We start from the raw sequence: 19919 nt of genomic DNA, 5'->3' as shown, positions 1-19919 counted from the left end.
AAAGTGACACAATGTTGTATAGTATACAAACTTGTAAAGATAGAACCCGCACCTCTACGATGAGTCAGTGATGTTATTGTCAACATGCAAACAGGAGATGGGTCGGCTATTTCTTAGAAATGGCCGGGGTTTGCTATATTTACTCGCAAAAGAATGACCACTGCCATAACTTATGGCATAAGTCATTGTCCACCAAGTTTCACTAATATCAGAATTTAAGAATGCGATCAAATTCTGTCGCATTTGAATATAATTCAAATTTTCAACTTATAAGAAAGCGCGTGAAACCAACATGACTCAAGAATAAATACGCAATATAAGACACGATAAACATGATGAACAACCTATATGAATATCACAAAAGAATTGACTATAATGCCAAAAGGCATTGTCCACCAAGTTTGACAAATACCAAACTTTGAGAATGCAATGAGACACGGTCACATCTGAATAATTATAATTCAAGAATAAAAACACGTGAGAAGAAGCCAAACACACATGTAACTTAAAAATAGCGCGAATATATATCATAGTATAAATACATAGTATAAATACATAACCTAGCTAAGTCATGTGCATTAAATACAATTTCTATATGCCCTGCAAGGCTATATTAAATAACTGCTGTTCTTCAAGAGTGTAAAGAAAGTTTGAGGAGAGTAAAATGTCAACAGCAATATTTTATTAGAATATAAGAAAAAAAACTTGATGTTTAGATAAAAAAACTTTGTTTATAAATTGAACCATTGAACCAGGGAAGTGGGCATAACACTTTTCTATATCGTAAACCGGGCTGCGATAACACTGTGTAGGCCTATATCTTAACGATTTTATTATACTTTGAAAGGTGGATCACATTGGAAATAAAGGAGTCTGGAGGATGGATCGGCAATGAATGAAAATTGATAAACATTGACGTGCAACCTCAGCTGTGACTTGTAATCAATATTGCTTCTGTTTAGCCAATCAATGTCAATTAACATCTTACGAATTCTAACCCTGTCGTCAAAACATAGTATAGCTGAATCCATTGGAGCATGATTGCCAGAATCTTTCATTTTCAGACATTTTAGACGTGCATTGCGTTTCTATATACACTGTATATTCTCAGCGATCATGTAACAAATTTTTAGAGTTGCTGGATATAATACCTCCCCAGGGCGGGGGGCACTGCCATTAGAAGTTTGACATCATGCTTGTCCAGAAAAGCACTGGTATCAAAATTGCAAAAATCGGGGAAAGTGTATACTTTTCAACCCGGGTATAACGTGAAAATGATATACATGTATATTCCACCCTATTTATCATAGGCCTACTAATGATATAGTTATGGAGGGTAGGAAAATAGGGGGGGGGGGGCTTGCTGTTGTGAGACTCTAAGTTCGAAGGACTTATTTGAAGGTCAACGGATGCGCATAGGGTTCACCTTCTAATGACTGTGCCCAACCAAGGCCCTCAATCATGTCAATTGGGAACGATTTTTTCAGTGAGGGTGCTGAAATGGGCTGAAATCTCTCCTCAAAATATATATAGGGGGCCTATATATATGACAATCACTTCATAGCTTTATTATTATAAAATAACATAGATATTAAATAGTGCGAGGGAGAAGCGCGAGCTAAAATTTTTGGAAATTTCATGTATTTTGTCCTGTACATGAAATGAAATGTGATCCCGAACAAGATGCGTATGTAACAAAACAATATTTAATATTCGTTGTGGTCTGATCGAAAAGGGACCTGTTATAAGGACTATTTGCAGTTACCCATGAAGACGATACATATTTCAACAATGAAATAATGCGAGCGCCAAGCGCGAGCTGAACATTTTTCCATTCCGACCTAAAGACTGGACATTCTAAGCAATTGTTGTAATCATGAAACAGGATAGGTATATAACTGTGCAATTGATGCGATTTCAGATTTCAGACCTAAGAGCGGGGCATTCTAAGCACTCTTGTAATCATGGACAGGAACTATAGATTGATGTGAGCGCGAGTCGAAACAAAATTGAGTTTTCAGACCTAAAACGGGACATTTTAATCATAAACAGGTTTGGTTGATGCGAGCGCGAAGCGCGTGCAGAAACAAAATTGAGATTTCGGACCTAAAAACGGGACACTCTATTCATGTTTTATAAATCAGGATTAGGATGGGTAATTGGGTATCTTCTTACATTAATAATGTGAGCGCGAAACGCGAGTACAACATTTTTTATATTCTGATCTAAAACTTTATAATCTTAAGCACGTTTACATAAAAAAAACAAGCTGCGTATTTGAATACAGTGCGTACGCGTAGATTTAGATCAAGAATAGAGCATTCTACAAACATTTTTGTAGATATGAAAATAAACAATGCGAGCGCGAAGCACTGTGTAGGAAAATTCTGAAATGGGAGGAGGGAGTCCTATATACAAAACGTCATTCATTTTCATTACATTTCTGTCATAAGTGTCAAAAGTTTCCTTCACAGTCATCTATTTCATTTTTAATATTTTAATTTCATTCATGAAGTTTGTCTTTGATCTGATTTAGAAAGGGAAGCATGAAAACGTGGAAGACATTTGAGCGAAACACACTCTCTGTGAATTATTGATAAATAATGTTCTGCGGAGAAAATGCGAGCATTGTAGACCGAAATCTCCTTGGTTGAAACGTGGACCTATGTAGGTACATGTTTCAACCCACTTCCAAGAATCCAAAGTGATGTCGTAATAATAATGATCGCGGAAATCGTGGACCATGTGGAGGATCTCACCTCCATCACGATCACGTCCAGGGTGTGCTGCTAGCGAGGGTCCAGCTCCATGGTATGATTATACGTCACTCCGGCCTTTAGGAATGTCTTTGAAGGTGACGACTGCAGCGTTTACCTGTCTATCATGCTGATCTTGCTCATGCTTTACCTGCTCGGTTTGTTACCCATGAGCCTGGACATCAAAGTGGAAGCATTCAAAGTCGATGGCACAGGAGGGGATCATGGTATTTAGGCCCTTCACAATTATCTTAATCAGTACTCTATCATGTCTATTTATACGCCAGTTGTACGGTTCAGTTTTTGGCCGGAACGCTGTCCCCAAATGCACGCATGGCCCCCGTAATCTGTATAACACCTCGGCGGCCTTTGCCAATCACTTTCTACTAGTGAATATCAAACGACTGTTAGCATACCTGGTGGTTTACCTGGGGAGGTGTTAAGTCACCTGTTGTCCCGTTGTCTTCTTCCATGGAGATGCTCATAATTGATACCGTGGCGTACAGTGGCATGTGGTATTGAGATGGGAAAGGTTACAGGGAATATCTCTCCGAGTAGGGTTTCTGGCAGGTACTAAATATGCAGGTGAGGCAAGGTATAAGTGGACGTTAGTTCATTTCGTTTCATAAAAGGTGTACAGGTCCCTTTGCATGTGCACTGTCTGGAGAACGCAAACATGTCAATTTGCTCCCAATAATTTGGATAACTTGAAAAATTTGTAAAAAAACACTGCAAATATATGTCTTGAAAAGCAACGGAAAACACTATAAAACCATTCGACTTGACATAAAGATACTCACAAATGGTCAATTCTTCGGCCCTGCTTCGCCCGCAAAATTTATAATTTGGCGCGCAGAGCGAGTCGAAACATTTGACATTTCTTTCCACTTTTGCCCCCCCCCCATCCGAAACATGGATCTCTTCAATATTGTCACTTGTTTTATATGCATAGAATTTGTTTGAATAGTCGATTGAACTCTGCATTTATACCACCCCTTCTAGCTCCACCAATCTCTCTACCCCTCTCCTACCCCCTATTTCATTATTTCTCTCCTATTCGGACTTACCATAAAATAATGAGAAAAAGATCCTTCCCTTTCCAGGAATATAATTCAAAAATTTGTCACGTTTTTGGTCTAGACTGTGACACAGTACAAGTAACTATACCCGAACTATTACAATATATGTGTCTCCCAATATCAGAATGTATAATTTAACACATTATTTTCATTCAGAGACGTAGTCGTTCGTTTGAGAAACAGTGATGTCCATGATTATGAACATTTCCATGGCAACCCCACTCCATTTTCACATTCTAATCAAATCATACCGTCTTCATCCGTGGTTTCTATGATCTTGCATCTCAGGAATTGCATAATGGTGAATTTACTCACGCGCGATATCATTCATGTTGCACCAATGTGAATGTGAAGGCGTATTCTCCGAGAGAGTACATGACTTATGCGAAATGTATGTTCGTTGTCACGCGACTGCATACATAACTCCATAAAATTCTATTTTTTCGCATATTTCATCGAATGTTTAATGAGTATCTTTAACGCATATGAACATGCTGGCTGGATCGATTTTATTCCTTCTATGATGTCAATCACATGATTCCTCACCTTCCTAGTTTAAACAAAAATTCAAAATCATGAAATGTTTTGAGGAGGGCTTGCGGCGCCATTGGCTAATTTCATTTTCTGCTCAGCGACGCACAAGACTTTTAGTGACTGACGCGGGTGTATTGGGGGCCCTAAAACATTTATTCTCATTTATTTCTATATCAAGAAATGCAATTATTGATATCAAGTATTTCATGTATTGATATTGATAAATAGGAATATATATTTTTATGGCTTGTCATACAACCGCATCGCTGAAATCCCCGTTCATCTCTGATCTGAGCAAAAATTTTCAGAGGAAAAATTTGACAAGCCCAAAAAAGAGGGTTTTTAACTAAAAAGTAATGATTTCGTCCCCGAAACAATCTGACAAGCAAAAAATAAATAAATAAAAGGTCATCACTTGAAGGAAGGCATATTTTCAATTGAATTAAAAAGAATTTGAATGATCATTTTACATGTTTTAGAGGCTTCCGCATTAAGATGGAAATTAGGGTGATACCCATAGACCAGGGCTGCCATAGACCATTGTAGAATGTCCATGATAAAACACTGAACTGTATATGCCTACCATGCCTACAGGCATGACAGGACACACTTATAGCCCAGTTCCTGCAGTTACGAGTTAAAAGTGGGTCTCAAGCAGAATCTAACCTATGTCATACGTGTAGGCTATCATTTTTTCTTTCATCCAGCAGTCAGAATTGATAAAACCGCATTATGACAAGTTCTGTAAAATGAGCCTCTTTATCCGGATTGGAATAGTACATGAATATTCCCTTAGAGATGAGGGTTTCCCGAAACCTAGATTGAGGGATTTTAATAACAAAAAATCTTAAAGGACAAGTCCACCCCAACAAAAACTTGATTCGAATAAAAAGAGAAAAAATCAACGAGCATAACACTGAAAATTTCATCAAAATCGGATGTAAAATAAGAAAATTATGACATTTCAAAATTTCGCTTCATTTCACAAAAACAGATGAACGATCCAGCTACATCCAAATGAGAGAGTCGATGATGTCATTCACTCACTTTTTCTTTTGTTTTTTATTGTTTGAAATATGAAATATTTTGATTTTCTCGTCATTGTCATGTGAAATGAAGTTTCATTCCTCCCTGAACACGTGGAATTCCATTATTTTAACATTTTGTGCTTCAGGCAAGGAGGTCCTAATCGTCAAATTCGTAAAAATTGAAATGTTGTATAATTCAAACAATAAAAAACAAAAGAAATAGTGAGTGACATCATCAACTCTCTCATTTGGATGTAATTGGCTCGTTCATATAACTATTTTGTTAAAAATAAGCGAAACTTTGAAATGTCATAACTTTCTTATTTTACATCCGATTTTGATGAAATTTTCAGCATTGTGCTTGTCTGATTTTTCTCTATTGATTCAAATCATTATTTTTCTGAAGTGGACTTGACCTTTAAATGCCGAGTCAACCAAATTTCCTTTTAGGCCTACATACGAAAAAATAGCAGATATCAAACCAATTTTTACATTCTGGGAGCAGAACATTTAAATAGTAAACCATGGTAATAAATAAAGAATAAAAAGGATGCTACTGACACCACACGGTCATTTTCGACCCGATTACGATAAATTTCAAACGTTTAATTAGACATGATTATTACATTTTATGCCAATTTCATATGGGAAATTATGTTTGCTCGTCCTTACCCAAATGCTTGTGCTACACATGCTAAACCAAAATGGTGTGTAGCAACTAGGATGACATTTAAAAAAAAAAAACTTCTTGTTTGTAGACAGGTCCATGGCAGAATAGATGCGAATCGGAGAAGAAATCATCAAACCGGAATTGACGAATGAATTAATAAATAAATTGAGATAAATGTAGAACATTTTTCACCAAATGAGATGAAACCGTTCTTTCAAATGATTCATATTGTTATGGGCTAGAAACGAAGTAATTGTCTAAATGGCAATATCTGAACATTTTATGAAATAAAGGAATGGTTTCATTTACCTAAATACCAACCCAATCAATGGAAGGATTTATGAATGGTTCGAGGTAGAATGGGGGAAGAAATCTCAACCGAAACGAAATAAGATTCGAGCAATACGATAATGTCATCTTGTATTTAACGTAAGATACTGCATCTCCATACCGTTTTGCATCCCAGTGGCATTTGAGCGATATCGTCATTATTATCAAAATATGATCAACGTTGAAATCGTATAGACGAGACGCTATCAATGACCTTGAACGAGCTTGTTCATGTTCGTATAAAGTCCAGACCGCTTTTTTCAGATGCGCGGGGCATTAGTAATGACATTCACCTTGTTCTGTCTTGCGTTGGATTAAAGGAAGGCAGGCGACGACTGGATTGAAACTGCGTGTGTAGTGTATATTATGCGCACCATACTTATACTAATGAATGATGGTTGGGTAGAAATATAAAATGAAAGAGAGAAAAATATATATATATCTAAGCACAACTTGGTCGGATGTGATGAGTAAGAACGTTTAATGTAGCAGGCATATGAAGGCCGTGACATTGAATTCAGTTGCATTAATTACACATGCTTGATTGATGTACAATTGGCATCGTAATTGGTCTTCAGTTAGCACAAACAAATTCATTGATGATCCTTTTCACAGTCAGCTAATGTGAAGGTGTTGTAATAATATATTTTATCCACATCCTATTCACTCCTGGGTGCATGTTATTTATGATTTTACAACATAAACATGTTTATTACATTTGTCAAAACCGACCTAATATCGAAGTTGGTCAACTTGCCCACGTCCTTTTTTTAAAACTTGAACAAGATATACACAATTCATCTGTCCAGGAATTGTTAATGTCTGGGCCTTAAACGTAAACTTTTCTGAAAGTAGGCCGTGTCAGAAGTCAACTCGCCTGACTTGACAGCTGAGTATAGGAAATGAAAATACCTATATTCGTGGAATTTGGAATGCTTCGAAAGTTCGAATTCACGAACTCCTTGCGAATATCGTGTATCTCCATTATTTGGAACCTGTCGTATTTAAGCCGTAATACTGAAGACAGCGAGGTCAGGAGACCTTTACTTTGAATTGGGTTTCAACTTTCAACAGTAATTTATTTATTCATATTTTATGTATGTATTATTTACTGACAGCAGCACATAACAAAATAAAACTCCAGGCGGGGACTCCCTGTATATGAGGTGCAGCGCCATGTTCTATTCACACAACCAATGTCATCTTATTTTGTCATGAAAAACAAGAACGTGGAATGGGAATGGGAAGCGTTTCCATATCATGGTATTAAAGGTGAAGTCCCAGAAAAATGTTGATTTGAATCAATAGTAGAGAGAAATCAAACGAGCATAATGCTGAAAATTCATCAAAATCGGATGTAAAATACAAAAGTTATGACATTTTCGCTTATTTTTCACAAAACTGTTGTATGCACAACTCAGTGACATGCTGATGAGAGAGTCAATGATGTCCTCCACTCACAATTTATTTTGTTTTTTATTGTTTGAATTATACAATATTTCAATTTTTACCAATTTGACATTAAGACCAACTTAACCGAAACACAAGATGTTATAACAATGGTACTACCACATGTTCAGGGAGGAATAAAACTTTCGCCTCACAGGCCATGAGGAGAAAATTAGAATAATTCATATTTCATATAGTGAAATACAAAAAAATAGTGAGTGAGTGATGTCATCAGTTCCCTCATTTGCATACCGACCAGGATGTGCATATAACTTTTTTTTTAAATTAAGCGAAATTTAGAGGATTCATAACTTTCTTATTTTACATCCGATTTTTATGAAATTTTCGGTGTTATGCTTGTTGGATTTTTCTCTTATCATTCAAATCAACTTTTTGCTGGGGTGGACTTTTCCTTTAATTTGGTGTGATTAATTTTAGTTTTTATTCAACTTCGACTCGAAATGTTCTCGAGTGGCACGGAGCCCGCGATGACCGGAGTAAGCGCGTGTCCTCGCTTTCTGCAAAGATGAACCGAGGACATGTGAAATAGGCTATACATCTCGGTGTTTTGATACACACTCTATCATGATAATCGACTGATCGGTAGATGGGGTGTGGCTCCTTCCGTACGTCTACATTGATGTCCATCAACGAGAAAATGAAACATTCATGTGCTTAAGTTATAACCTCAAGTAGTAATGGAAACATCGGAAGAAAAGTACATACATCTGTTATGTTTTATACACAGTCCTTCAATTCATTTTATCCGTGGTCGGTTGGTCCCGAGACAGACACCAAGACGAGGACCATGTGTCACGAAGCTTGCTTTCAGTGGTATAGCTTCAAGATTCTGTTGTAAAATACAGAAGTTCTTGGTTCTGATTGGCTAAAAGTAAACTAGTCATGTACAAGTACTTTAAGCCTCTGTTTTTGATGACAAGCTTCATGAAACGGGGCCCTTGGCATCGGTAGCATCTCATCTTGAGTAAAAAAAAAAGATCTTATCAATATACTCTGAAAATGAATTTGATGTATGGCTGATGATTGCTTGGTGGAATCGTATATAGGTACGTGGTGGAACCTATTAATTTGATAGTCCAATCGTATATCTCCTTTGACAATTTAATGATCTGCCAATCTCGCTTTGGGAAATTAACTCACAGATTGGAAAGAATCTGTATCTTGTTTCTGTAATGTCTTTCATAAAGTTATGATACCAGATGATAAAGAAAAGACATTATTTTGTTTCCCTACCCCCCCCCCCCCCGCCGCTTCACCGTCTTCTCTAAATTTCAGTTTATGTGCTGTTGACGATTCCAGTAAATTTGAGACACGTTCGGTTGGTGGAGAAAGGGGCTTGACTTGATATAATAAAATGAATAAAATATTCTCGTATAGGAGCTACACATAATTGATATTCAGTCTGTTTTTATAGCTTAATTCCGTTACAGATTTACCCCCCCCCCCCGAAATATATCATTTTCTGAAATGAGGACGTATACTCTTATTGATGCGAGGAACGGCGCGACGGAGCTGTTCAGAAGGATGATTCCACATTTTCAGAATTGAAAATTACAAATCTGAAGATCATTTTAATGGGGATTGAGTAGGGGGGAGTGTAGAGTACTGAAATTGTCGGGGGACATCTCCAACCTTGCCCCGTCCATACGGGCATTTTCGTCCTTCCATCAATAACCATGAGCATGAGGAGGGGGGGGGGGGAGCTGAGACGGAAGATGGCGACGTTCTCCATCTGAATCTCGTCATTCAATTTAGTCGGATGAGTCGACGCAATTAAAACATATCAAGACATTTCCGCAAACGAATTGAGTTCGGATGGTCAGTGATGGTAAAGGACTCAAGAAACAACGTAACTACGCAAGAATGAAACTGCATTTTTGGTTTCATAGTGTATTACCCCTTTTTAGATTCCCCCCCCCGGTAAAAGAAATAAACAATAAAAAAAAAACTAAAAAGATCAAGGCGTCAGTGTCAGAAGATTATTCAATCTATCAGTGGGTGTGCGATTTAAGAAAGACAGGCACGTGCCATAGGTCATCTATTATCAGGGGGTGCAGAAATCATTTTTGAAAAATTATGATAGAAGTTTCTCGTCGAACATTTGTACAATTGTACATGCATGTCTTTTGAAAAGGCACAGGTTATACACAGGTGTCTGGTATTGTGAACATGATAAATCCAACTTCTAATGTATCGAATTTTCCATTAGTGAACACTTTTCAATGCCGTGCGGGCGTCTATGAGTTTCATGTGAAATTTCTCGCATAAAATTATTGTGGTCTTGTGGATGCCTCAGGTAGTTAGCATTTACTATATACGGGGAAACTCTACAAAACTACAACAAAAAATGCAACTAAAACCACAATAGAAATTAGAGGCTTTTGTCGATAGACTGGGACAGTAGATCATCCAAAGATTCGCATCGGACGAACAGTTGCAAATATGTTGTTGGTCAGAGTCAAGGGATTCCGATGCAGTCCCGGTCCACCAACTTCGACAAAAGCCCCTCATCTCTCCATTGTGATTTGACTTATATTTTCAAAGGAATTGGTGTGTTGTAGAAAGATTCCACGTAGTAAATGCAAAAAGTTCGATATGATGTCTTAAGGACGGACGGAAAAAGGACAAAGTACCGGGAAATTATTATAGACGAAGACCTGACTGCAGAAACTATATATACCGACTCGTCGTGTCAGTGATTAGTTGTGTTATAAGCGGTTTATCTGGATGAAAGAGTATAATGAAATAGGCCCACTGAAACTACGGTAATAAAGTAAGATGATTCAGTGAGTGGATTATACACGCTAACAGAATTACAACATGCTTTAATATATTAGAGAAAGAATCCTGATAAATGCGTTTCTTTAATACCCATGTTGACACAGTTTGGTTCTAGAGAAGTGAAAGTGAGCCGGGGGTTGAATCCTTCGTCATTACTCACCTATTCAATAAAGGCGTCAGGGGTTATACCTAATCCCTTTCAACAATTGAAGAAAGTTGGACAATCTATCGAGTTGTTACCTTCCTTAATAATCTATGGGATTAAACCAGTCATGCATGCGGTGCGAGGTTGTTGACTTGGAGCATTCTAATAGTAGGCAACTCAAGGGTGAAGGGAGAACATGTGATATACAGGTGTAATCATATTATTAAGCTTCTCTTTTTAAGACGCTCTTTCATTGGCCATACACACATCAAATTGTAATCCTTGACATGTCAGATTTTCATGGTCGTTTCATTAGCTTGTTCATGTGGAATATGTTTTAATCATGCTTTAAATGGCGATCTGAATTCAAAACTAGATATCGAAGAATTCAAAACAAAATATCGTAGAATTCGAAGAATGAGGTACCATGGCTTAGAGGTCTGATGCGCTTGCTGTAGATCGCAAGATCGGTGGTTCGATTCCCGGCTCGGCACTTATGCCCTTGAGTAAGGCATTTCATCCGTCGTACATCAAATAAATGAAAGTGGTATATGCATCATCAATACTAATGTGCGGACTTGTTAGAATAAAATCATACGATTTTTTTTCTCAAATCTTGGCAGGTCATCAGAGTGTGAACAAATTCATATCATTCATTATTGAGATCCAATGCTCAAGCCTAATCATATTATCATATATCATATTATGTAGGGTTTATTTAAGAGTATATAACTTCAGCTCTTATTCCTAGCTTACCATGCACCATGTTGTTTTCAATGCATGATTTATGCAGTAGTGATGAAACCTAGGTATTTTGGTGGGGGTGACGTCATTGTTATACCCAACTGAATAATAGATGTAGACCTATATATATGTAATTGCAAACCCCACACTTCTTTTGAATTCTTTTCTTCATTCTTCTCCTCTAAAATCCATCAAGGGGGGAGGGTGCAGACACTTCTGACCCCCCCCCCTCCTCCCGTGTAACTCACCATACAGGCATACTGGCTGAGGTCCGTGTGAATCGATGGTTGGATTTGGATGTTTCATGACCATATTTGTGTCTGTTTTTAATTGTGAATTGTGTACAATTTAGCCAGTGGCTGCGGGATACAATTTGAATGGGTAATTATGAAATAGACGTGCAGTCGTAGCAAAAGTTCATCATGAAAATCAATATCTTTTAATTATTATATTTTCTATGAGATGGAGAAGGGGTTTATTCAAAGTCTGTTTTTTTTTGCTGCCCATGCTACATTTAGTTGCTTTATCCAGAATGGATGTATTATGAATGTAACGGGATACCGTTCTATGATGTTTGGTGTGAAAGACACCTGGCAGATGCCAGTATGAAAACGGAAATACATCCGTGAATTGTGCGCGATTTGTGCATGTATGATTGCTACCGTATATGAAATTCCAAGGGCATATTCATTTCAATGTCAGAAAAATAATGCAAATAAACGAATTTCATTTCTTGATTTGACTGAAACTTTTCCATTGATAGCAATGATCTAACATTTATGCAATCATGACTTACATAATATATGATGTCACAGTGATTATTTGCATTCATGTATAGGTATACGGTATAGTGATATATGGTATTTTATTGTGCAAATATCAGGTACTATAACGGCGCTCCTACATCACTGACACACTTGGAAAAAGATAAAGAAATACATTTACAAATCCCATAATATCCATTACATAAACAACAAGTAATTCCATCAGTTTTCTTTGTTAAAAACCTCCATCTTAAATACTATATTAATATTTGATGATGTTGAAAAACACAATCACCTTAAATGCTATATTTTCAACCTTATTGAAATGAAAGGATATTGAAAAAAATGCCTATCAAATGACCGCTTCTCTAGAGCTGTCACAACGTTCATGAAGTTAGCTGTGTACTCAACAACAAAGCGTCATTCAAATTAATGGAATTAATGCGATATTAGAGGGCCCCTGATGTTTAAACGGACCATTTCGAAAACGGTTAACCAGGTCGGTTTACCAAGCGTATTCGATCGAATATTGTATTTTATTCTAACAAGGTATGACGTCTTGGAGTATGTATGTCGTACATGGCGTACAGTTTCCATGAATTATGCAAGAATCGGGTGAGGCTGGGGGAAAGGAAAGGGTTGTGCATTTGTTCTCGAGATCGTTCGGCGTGCATGGCCATCGTTATGTCGAGGAGATTGAATTTGATCGTACCAAGGAGATCTCTCCTTGATCGTACCGTCGCGATCACCGTGAAAGTTCTTCTTTCCTCCTGGAAAATTCATGTTAGACCGAGTATTATTGTAATGTTATGAATCACGATAATGGCAAAGAAAAACGAAAGTAAAGGGATGCGTTATATCATGGGTCCTATACTAGAAATAGGATGCATTGATAGGTCCGTGACTCAATTATTTCAAAGTCAAAATGGGGTAAAAGCTGGGGTAAAATTCACTAATTGAGAGGAATCATTGGAGTTCAAATTAATTTTTAAAATAATGATTTGAAAAAAAAAAATCGAAATTCAAAATGATCGCTATTACCACGATTACTCTCGCGAAGCAGTGACATTGTGCAATGATTGAGCTGATGATTCCTCATTTCGTTTGCTTCATCCATCCTGTCCATAGAGCTATTACTTTCTCTCTCCTCTCTTCCCTTTCTCTTCTTGTCTCTCCTCCCTTTCCACACCCCCACCCTCTCTCTTCTCCCATATGCCCTTTTTTTTAATTTCTCGCCTTCAAACCCAGCGTTTTATTTTTTCTTTTGTTTTTTTCCCCTGTTCGTCACCCTGGATCCCCAGCCCTATTAGTTGTCAGTCGACCCCTCTCCATTCATATCTCCTGTCCTCAATCTCAGTCTTCTAGACTTGCCATGAGCTCCCAGATCGATCTTCCTGCCGTTTCTAAAATCTTTCAGACGGAGATTTGCAATATTTTGGTCAATTCCTGGCTCGAAACCAAGCAATCCGTGATCAATCCTTACCGGAGGGAACACATGGGCTTAGCAAGTATTTCAAAGTTAATCATATCCTATATAGAGTCAGGACGGCGTATACTCCATAGGCGCCCTGCTCATGGTGCATTTTGAATCAGAGGAAGTTGAGTTTTCATGATTTATTGGAGATTATTTTTAATGGAGCCCCCAAAGTTGCAGAGCGGACAGCTTTTGTGAGAGATATGAAAGGGCATGAATGTGATAACGGTGGGATACTGGGTGTAACGAAAGTTTAGATAGGATTTACTATTTAGGTTATTTAGAAGAAAATATGAGATATGATTTGAATGTATTTGGTACCGCTTTGTAAAAATAAATGTTGATTAAAGTAAGTCGTTATTTTGTTCTTGCTCTCGACTATCGACTGTGCATTAGAATACATACAATTCAAATATTGACGTCTTAATTACGAACTTCTGTTTAACCAAGGCCAGATACTGACTGCTTCGCAGCTCCGGAACCAGTCCTCATTGTGCAACAAGATAGCTATTTCCGAATGAGTCACAAAAATAACAAGAAAACGGAAACAACAAATCTAATCTTCAATTAAATGATCGAAAAAAAGTTTATGTAAATGTATTTTTCTGAGAAAATCTTCATGATTTCAATACCTTTTTTTTAAACTCTTGAACATGTGATTTGTTCAAGTTCATTGAGAGCCCATGGCAACATATTTTTTTTTAGCTAAAATGACTCAAAACATTACAGTTCGTCGTAAAAATAAAACCTGTTGTATGATGGCGCATCATTATTCATCTCATTTGATATTCTATAAATAACATGACTATATACAGTACTATTGCGTAAAGTAGTTTTCATCATTACCATTCAAATTGGATATACAGACATGTACGCTGAAATGTGATGATGACAATTACTATATTAGTTCATTAAGACTTCTTTCCATTGACAAATGGTATAATGTTTGCTTGGTGTCTAGAAAGTAATATTAGCTATTTGTTTTATCTTTTAAACACTTTTTAAGAAACGAAATATACATTCTATTATTCTTATTCGTAAATCCAATGGCATTTTCTAATATCAGTTTATGCTTGACATGTAATTCGCACCAAATCATTTATTCGAGGAGGGGCGGTGGGTGGATGGGTAGTATCTGCCACTTTCTGCTTGCTGAAATAACCATGATACACACAAAGTTGTTATATAACACTTTTTAATCTGTTACGATGTTATTTCCTGTCACAAAAACAACCGCCATAATGATAATTAGTGACGTTAATTTGTGGTGTGCCAGAGTATCAAACGCCCATCTGTTCGAAGACAAAGAATGCTATCCTTCAGTACAGTTATATGTTTTTGAGGAAATTATTTGTAGACGCTTATTTTATTTGAGTGGTGACGTTCTTTTATTAACAATAACCGACGGGGGCTTTTATCTTGTACATGTTGTAAGACCAGTTAACGCGATTACGCGAATAGCGAGTTTTCGCAGGGGACGGATTCTACTACAAAGTAAATCTATTGAAATGCCTGTCAAATCACAATGAACAGCTGAGAGGTCTTTGTCGAAAATTGGTGAAACGGGACGGTTGATCATCGTAAGTTTCAGACTCGACGAATAATTGCAAATAATGTCGCCTTTTCAGAGTCACGGAAGGCACTGCTGATTTGAGTCACGCGATTTTTCGACAAAGGCTGCTTTGTTTTATCAATATATTCTATACGTTCCAAAAAGCATCTGTGTAGTGATTGTAAAATCTCCTTATTATCTCATAGTTTGAATTGAGCAGGAAATTGGGACATGCCAAGGTGCTTTTATTTGAGACGCAAGCTACCCTTACAATTTTACAGGAAATCTTAAGATCAGAAAAGGAAATCATATCGCTAGTCGGCTAGACAATGTTTGCATATGCAAAGCCAAAAGGCAAAATCAAGAAAATGACTGATTTCGGATTATGAAAATGGTGACTTCACCGAAGAAATATTGAAACAGAATGTTATGAATTTATTGTGTTTAATGACCTTTAAAGTAAACGGGGATAACATTTCTACAGTAAAAGAGCGCCAAGTTCAAGGTCAGGGTCGGAAATTTAGTCATGTTCCAATCACAGGATTATATTAAGCAATATCACATTTGTAATGTGGATATGATTAGTATTCTTGAAAAGTGTGTCAATTCATTAGTTGGCGTGTAGCATGCCACATCATATTCATCGTATGTTAACAATAGCGAGGTTTATCTGAAAGTAAGGGGGCACAGGCAGCTCCAGGATTTTTAAAAGTGGGTTCATATGTAGAACATCACGAGCAGGGTGAAGATTGAACTACGAGCGTTTGGCTTTTTATCCCTTAAAACTCCACAATAGCCCTTGCGAATCCCTTACGAACGCCTTACAAACTCCAAGAGTCGTCCGTAAGAGCGCCGTACGAATATCCATTCGTAAGGCGTTCAGCACTCTGCCAACAACTTAAAGCCTTCCTACGATCATCGTAAGAATTAAAGGCTTCTAGAATTGTCTATTGACCCCAATATCTTGCGTGGTTATTACGATGTTCTTACGACATTCATACGGTCGCCTTACGGAGAGGGGGTTTCGTACGAAGTTAAAAAAAGTCTTGGACAAGACCATCGACCAAACTGCGAACTTACGAATGTTCTGCGAACGTTGGTTTCGTACGGCCTTCTTGAGAAGATCTTACCAAATGGTTTAAGAAAAATCGTTCTTACGGCGTTCGTAGCAAATCGCATTTGTGACCAAGACTTATTACTATTGCACATACACAGAAAATAAACGACATGCACGTTTGAAAAGCATAGTTGTTCTCTCCCGAGATGAAGGGAAGTGAGTGGGCCGAAGTGACCTGTTCAAGCTGCTGAATATGCTCCTCAAAATAGCCCACATAATGTTAATTCAAATCAATAATACGAATCGGCGTATAAATCGTTTCGTTTAATTCAATTCTGTCTACTATTATTCTTGTTGCAATGCCATTCAACTCCAAATAGCAGAAGAAGAAACAGAAGAAGTAGAAGAAAAAGGAGAAGAAAAAGAAGAAGAAGAAGAAATTTATTTTATATTCAATCCCCCATGCCTTATTTACTTCTTGTATCTCTATAGTGCACTGTCAATGAAGTCTTGTTTTTACCTTTTGGGTAACTCAATTTTTGCTTGCGTGGTTTGTTGTAGATTTGGTGATGGTTGCCTTTGATATATGTTGTAAAATATCTAAGTTGTAATAGCTGAACTATTTTGACCGTTGTAAATGAATGTAAACGGTAATTCCGTCCAGTAAAATACGATCCCGTTACGATCTCGATACGTCTGTAGAACGTTCGTACGTTAAACCTTTTGTTTCCTTGAAGACGGTTTTGATTTTTTCATCAACTTAAAATATGTCTATGCACCACCACTCCCTAGCTGCACATATCCATGAGTATCATCAGTATAATGCGCTACATTATGCAATATTGACAATAGTATTCATATCCTTTGGAAATTCAAATCAACTAGTACTTACATTAAGTTATTTGCAATGCCTCTGCACAAAGTCGTTCCCCACGTTTCATCTTGCAGACAAAAAGTCTAGTGTTTTCGAACTTGTCGTATCGCCGTGTGGGCTCCGTGATTGGAGAAGCGCGCGTTCATGACCGGGAAGGGAGGAGAGGGGGGGGGGGTATGTATAATGATGCCGCGGACACATGTAACAGATATATATCCTGTGGACAGAAAATTGTTGATGCACTATGTAATATTCCTCTATTATTTTTCTCTTTCAATATTCGAAGCCTTTGGATCCGGGGAGTGGGGGGGGGGGGTGAGAGCTACCCCCGTCCACCACCTGCCCCTCGCAACGACTTCTCTGACATGGCGGTGAAATCTTTTCACATCATTAGGCGAAGAAATTTGTCAGAGAGGGAAGAGAGCGTGAGGATATGCCAAGGTGACTTATTATCACAAGTTCAAAGCCAACGGCTGAGGAAATCTAGAAATAATACGAGATTGACGTTTGAAAGGATGGTTGTATAGGGGCATAAAAAGACCAGGGGCCGTTACATAAAGCTGTTCGTAAGTTAAGACCGACTTTAAGAACGACTGGTGATCCTTTCTTGTGGTAAATGATATAAGAAAGTTTCACCTGTCGTTCTTGAAGTGGCTCTTAACTTACGAACAGATTTATGAAACACCCACCTGGGGTGTGTGTGGGTAGGGGGTAAAATTTCGTTTTGTGGTATTTGAGATGGTTGGCGAGAGAACTGATTAGTTTGTAATGAAGATGGAGTGGACAAAATAAGGTGAGGGGAAGACATCTGTTAATATAAAAGTTTACAAATAAGTTTTACTAAGTTTACGAATGTATAATAATGGAATTTTAATGACTATGAAATTCCAGAACAATTTTGATGTAATATAAGAGATGAGTGTCATAAAGAGGCGGGATGTAATGATAGTAATAATAACAATAATAATCACAATATTAATAATAGTTCTAATAATAATGATAATAATTTATATTACGCCATCTGTCTAGAAATAATCTATTCCGAGGCGTATTCTTATTATCACTTCCCCAGCTTTATCTCAAGCAGCCTTCCAACGCTCAGCACATTTCAAGGAATTGATCCTGCTGGATACCCTCACATGGGTTGAGTGCAGCAAAATGTGGGCAAATTTCTTGCTGAAGGAAAACATGCCATGGCTGGGATTCGAACCCACGTCCTTCTGATTTAGAGACGAGAGTCGTAACCACTAGACCACGACACCCCCACATACGAAGAACATTGGGAAGTTTGAAAAATGTGACGATTACCTGAAGAAAAAAAAATTGAGATTTGAAAAAGGAAAATGTCATGATTCTATCCTCACGATGGATCTAAATTGAGAGGGACATTCCCAGGGCAAGATCGTGATCGACCGTCAAGGTGAACTATTATTACAAGTTTTATGTCCTCAGGCCAGACAAAAAAATCAGGGGTAAAATGGGTGAAAGGGGTCAGGATGGTAACGCTGCCTTTGAGCTTGAAAGAAGTAACTAGTAGCAGATGCTGAACTTGAGAATATGGAACACCGATTCCAGTTTAGTAAGAGATCGAAAATGATTCATTTGGCATGTTTCGTGTTCTAGTTTTAAGACGTGGATGATTTATTATTCAAACAATTTCAGAACAATAATATATTAAATTGTATGAAAAAAATAAAGGTATTTAATTGCAAGTAGATTTTTTTTCGGGGGGGGGTGTCTGTGTTAGAAATTATATGAGCCACTTATATAGTCTATAACAAAATATTATTTCTCGAAATCTGTGACGTCACAAGTAAGATGACTTGCAATTCACGAGTACCACATTTTAAACGCTTATAGAAGAAAACATGGGAAACAATTGTACCGTATACGACGAGAAGAGTACGAACACTTCCAGAAACCACAGTAGAATGATTTTGAGTAGATGCGGTCAAGGGATTTGATGCCGGTTGCTGATCAATACAGGATGAATGAAGCAGCGTGGCGTTGCTATGGGACTCGGTGAAGTGGAAGGGTAGGGCTTGGAGGCCATATATATACGGAGGGTGGGGTGCAGGAAAGCTAGTTTATGCTCAGAACATGAATGTGCAAAACATTCCCTGGTCATATCATGGAGGGGATGGGGGGAGAACGGGGATAAATCGAGAACATACAGCGGAGAGAAAATGTTGGGAGCGTCGGCAAAGCGAACACGGTAGACTGGTAGAGAGAAAGAGAGAGTAAATGATAAATAGATGAATAGATATTGCGAGAAAGCGGGAAGAGGGAGACAGGGATATTAGTAGTCTGACATCAAATTTTGTATGAGGATTGATGCAAGGAAAAGGATATTTAAGAGGGGGTAACGATGTCAAAAAAGTAATATAGGTGAATAGATAATACGGTCAAGAAGGCATTTAATATTAGTATTCGTTTAATCATGATGATACCGGATGACATTGGATGGATGATGAATAAAGATGGGATGCAGAATGGATGCCTCTTATTCCAAGGGTGAACCGAGAAACGGGAGACACCGATAAGATGCTGGGTTGCATGACGAAGAACATAAGATGGAGGCGAAATGGCTTGCAGAGGGTATTATTACTACCCTCTCGAAACCAGGCCGTGTCAACTCTCACCCTTCGGGTTCTAGGATGA

At 37.7% G+C, this 19919-nt stretch overlaps 1 protein-coding gene across 1 annotated transcript in view; it reads left to right on the top strand.

Moving 5' to 3' along the window:
• The window catches only part of LOC121407071 (1,25-dihydroxyvitamin D(3) 24-hydroxylase, mitochondrial-like), a 47078-nt gene that overhangs the window by 2299 nt on the left and 24860 nt on the right, over positions 1-19919 (top strand). The gene's annotated exons all lie outside the window — the stretch shown is intronic.

This window comes from Lytechinus variegatus, chromosome 2, assembly GCF_018143015.1.
Source record: "Lytechinus variegatus isolate NC3 chromosome 2, Lvar_3.0, whole genome shotgun sequence".
Classification (NCBI taxonomy): Eukaryota; Metazoa; Echinodermata; class Echinoidea; order Temnopleuroida; family Toxopneustidae; genus Lytechinus; species Lytechinus variegatus.
The sequence above is the reverse complement of the archived record's forward strand: the minus strand, read 5'-3'. Positions and strand labels throughout refer to the sequence as shown.